The sequence below is a fragment of the Borostomias antarcticus genome, assembly GCF_949987555.1.
Source record: "Borostomias antarcticus genome assembly, chromosome: 1".
Classification (NCBI taxonomy): domain Eukaryota; kingdom Metazoa; phylum Chordata; class Actinopteri; order Stomiiformes; family Stomiidae; genus Borostomias; species Borostomias antarcticus.
In genome coordinates, this window is record NC_140234.1 from 2796086 (window position 1) to 2800528 (window position 4443).

The window sequence follows — 4443 nt, forward strand, 5'->3', positions numbered from 1 at the left end:
CTCCTTGCAGATGTAGGAACTTCTTGAAAATGTTTTCAGCCCTCAAAGGCCAAATGTAGATTTTTGCAGGGTGATTATCAACAATCTAGTAATTATATTCTGTTAACCAAGGCATGTTTAAATGATTTTATTGTGAGCTCACAAGGTATGTCTGATCTCCAGAGCAGGGATATCAGAGTACAAATGTGTGGTCAGAAAACAATGAGTCTCATACTTCAGCAAGAATGACCTCATCTTAAGACCTCCTCCTCCTTATCTCTCTGGGTTAGTGGAAAGGGCTCTCCCCCTCCCCCAACTTAACATTCTTGAAGCTCACAGACCTGCTTCCACACACCACAAAACACTGTTTCTTCTTCCAGGAACACAAGGTGATATTTCCCCCACGCTGCCCAGGGACATTCACAACAGCTCTTTGTCCTGTAACATCTGGGCCCGACGCCTGGTTTTAGATAGATCAATGATAGATCAACCAGCTTCATCAATGAAAATGAGGTCATGACGCTGTGCAGCTGCGCCAAATACCACCAATAGGCCGTTCACACCTCTCATATTGAAATGAATGGAATGCACAAGAACAAGAGCCCTGGATCAGGTCCAAATCCAACCAGATTGCTAATAACACCACCAGTTAACATTAGCTAGCCAACATCAGATAGAAATCTAACCAGGTAGATATGAATAGGCTATTGCAGGATCTTGACTAGTCGTAACGTTAGAAGACCATAAACGCAAATGAAAACGCAAGTGCTCATTTTACCATACTTTGGAAAATAAGTACCCTAACACACCCTATAGAACATGTAATCTATGGGCTGCAGTTATTGAGTCTGAGAGAAATAATAATAGGCACAAATCCTTATTAAATCCATTTTAATTCATTGCTTTTATCTCTAGCAAGATTGATTATGCTCTCCTAAAGCTATAATCAAAGTTTTGATGACCGAGGCCCAATTTAGGGACCCAAATAAGATTGAGTCCACCCAAGAAAAAACAAAACGAATAATTCCCTTTATTTGACAAACCAATCATAGCCTACATACCAGTGATTATACCAATATGAGGTCATTTTAAGATCAATCAAACATCCAGTTCCGAATCCGGGTCCAGAACCAGGGCTACAGCCAACAGCAGGGGGAGGCGGACTGGACTGGGAAGGTGTTTGCATAGTCCTTGAACTCTGCTCCCTTCTTTTCTCCTCCAGATCCAGGTACCTATAGCCGTCACAACGTGGCTAGCTAATTGTAGGCTATTCTTGACCCACGTTAACATTAGCAAAGCGGTGTACCTGCGCACATGCACAAACAGAGCAGTGCTACAAAGAAATATTTATTTTCTTATACACTGGGCGTTTGGTGTTGCCAAGCAATAGGCTCTTTGCTTTGCACAAGTTCCACTACTTCCTGAAATTCTACAGGCATCCTTATTTCCTGTCCTATACCATTGGATGGAAGTGATTAATCAGGTGTGCCGCACACCTAATTAATCACTTCCATCCAATAGTACAGGACAGGAAATAAGGATTTTTTATATATAATAAGGCTCATTTTTAACCTATCTGTCTAAATATCTGTCTGTCTGTCTGTCTCATTTGGTGATCTAATTTATCGAAATTCAGTTTTTAATACTGTTATAATAAAGATGATAAGATATGAGTAAATCTACGTATAACAGTTTTCACGGTAACATGATGATCTAAAATACTTTATTATTGAATATGGCAACATTTCAAGCATAACCTACTGTAATGATGAACGCTACAATGAGTTTAGACAACAGGGAGGAACAAGGTGCTCAAAAAGTGAGATAAACCATTAGTGTTGTTGGTGCTCTTGGATCACTGGGAATGGAGGCAATATCCAAAAACAAAAGTAGATCGAGGCACTCAGAATAAGTATTCAGAAAGGAAGTGGTAAGGTTAAAAAAACCTTTAAAGTCGCACAGAAACAGACGTTTGAGATCATCTTCCGTAGTTTTACGTATTTCCGATGCAAACAAGCTGTGAGGGTGGGACATATGATATGTTTAGAGGAATTTTAGACAGATTCGATAGAAGGATAGCGTTGATTGACGGGTGGATGTCGTGAGATTATTGGCCTAAAATCTAAGGTTCCTGTTGTCATTGCATGTGACCTACCGTTTTCCAGGAAGTAAGAAATTATATACTTTGATATACGATTACAACAAAAGTAGAATTTTGTCATCTTTTTGGCATACATTGTTGAATAGGTGAACATTATGACCAATTATGTGAACTAAAATGGGACAGAATGCTTTTTTCATTTCAGTGCGACTTTAATGTATCAGGCTTACATAATTTAAAAAAGTCAACATGTTTCGACCTTGTCAGTCTTCATCAGGACATGTTGTGCGCTCAAACAAATTACCCCTTAAATACTCACTCACTACTGTGAGTTTGGTTAGAATAACATCTAAGTGTGCTTTCAAACCTAAAACTTGAGCCTGTACCTAAACTGAATGTCTCTAGTTGGCTGCATGGACCCAAAGCCCCAGCGCTTGATGTCAATATGCGGGATCTCCTCATCTGGATTCTTTAACTCAAAGTCAAAGTACGTGAGCATGAGGAAAACAAGCTGCTTCAGCTCATTGGTGGCGAAGAAACGACCAGGGCACATGCTGATTCCCGCCCCCCACGGCATGTTGTAGTACTTCAGCTTCTTCCCGCCCTTGTAGAAATCATTTTTCTTGCCCCCGTCTGGTGTGAGGAAACGGTCATATTTGAACGTGAGCGGATCAGGGTGGATGTCTGGGTCCATCTGAACGGCGGTGTAGGGGAAGAGGGCCACCCTGTCGCCTCCCCTGAGGTGGTACTCTTGTCCGTCGGCCATCTTGAGGCTCATGTCCTGGAGCACGGCCCTGGTGAGGACGGGGGCGGCGGTCAAACGCAAGGTCTCCTCCACGGCGCTGTCCATGACGGGCATCTTCTGCAGCATGTCCCGGGTCAGGTCGACGAGCAGCCCACCACGCCTCACTTCCTGCCCGGCCTCCTTCAGCACGTCCTCCACCTCCGCCCGGACCGCCCTCATGGCGTCGGGGTGCTTCATGAGATAGAGGAGCAGCCAGAAGGCTGACGGCCCCGTGTTACCCTGGGACGCCCACAGAAGCAGGAACATGTACCTGTCTTGCATGAACTCCTGCATGCCGTGCTCCTCCCTAATCTCCTGCTGATCGCGCACCCAGCCGCTGACGTTGTCTTTGGTGCTGATCTTCTGGACCGACAGCGTGTTCCAGAACAGCCTCTTCAGACGTTCCACCTCCATCTTCTCCAACGGCAGCAGCACCCCGTAGGCCAGCTTGGGGAACAGCTGGTCGTACTTCCAGAACTCAGAGAAGAGCTCCTCAGATTCTACTCTGTCAACTTCCTTGGCTTTCTCCAGGCTCCCCGAGGACTTGGGGGTCTCATTGCCGAAGCTAAGTAGCCTGCCCTGAAGACGATGTTGTAGCTGTAGTTGAAAAGCCCGTCCTCCATCCAGATGTGATGGTCCTCGCCTGCCCCCACACTGTGCAACATCAGATTCTGAAGGTTATTCATCATGGCATGTGTCATGACCACCAGACCATCCCCCATCAGGTGCTTGTTGCTGGATATCTGCAACATCTTGTGCTCATCTTCGATGTTGGATTGGTAAACAAACACTTTCAAAACTAGATACTTCGCAAACTCGAAAAAGTCCAGCTTTGTGCGGGCTTCTTTCACAATAGTCCCAAAGGAAAATGGATCTGTGATGAATGTGAAGTAAAAGCCCCCCAGCAGCACTGTGAAAATATCCCCATGTTTCCTTTTCATTCTCTCCAGGAACTTTGCAGTATCCCTGCGAAACTCCAGGACATGGCCAAGCCAAGGAATGGGTCCCTTATCTAAGGGGGGTTCCCCGGGACGCCTCTGACGGAAGGTCCCCAGGAGATAGAGTCCTCCAAGTAGGAAGGCTAGCAGAGCAAGCAGGAATGGCAGCAGAAAGCCCATCGTCCTCTCCTGTGCTACTCGCAGAGCTAATCTGTTCTCCAGCTCATATTCCTTTGTATTAGTCAAACACTGCTCAGGGCTGAAAATTAACACCCGCCAATGGCGGGTAAAATGTCCATTTGGCGACTACATTTCAGAGGCTATCCGCCACGCTGGCGGGTAAATGTTTGTACCAATAGAGTCATGTAATAAAGTATGCGTGCGATGTCGCCACATCCATGCCATAGACCGGCGTTCTGTTTGTTGTGTGTTGCTCCCCCGCTGCACCAAATAAAGCTTTCAGTCACATGACTGTTGAGGAGCCTCGCGCACTAGGAGAGACTGGTGACGCGAGGCTACTCGCGCACAGAAAATCGTTCACATTTACCTCAGAGGACGCGCGCTTCTACAGTCAACACCTACAGTAGATGTGTACCATCCTGTCTCTGGGCTTCCATAGCATACCAAGCCACTGTTTCTCA

The 4443-nt window shown here is 45.7% G+C and overlaps 1 pseudogene across 1 annotated transcript; it reads right to left on the reverse strand.

The window, feature by feature from the left end:
- Positions 1–2447: 2447 nt before the first annotated feature.
- LOC311308796 (5-beta-cholestane-3-alpha,7-alpha-diol 12-alpha-hydroxylase-like) lies at positions 2448–3982 on the reverse strand (annotated as a pseudogene). Its single transcript has one exon. The product of its transcript is annotated as a 5-beta-cholestane-3-alpha,7-alpha-diol 12-alpha-hydroxylase-like (transcript).
- Positions 3983–4443: the final 461 nt, after the last annotated feature.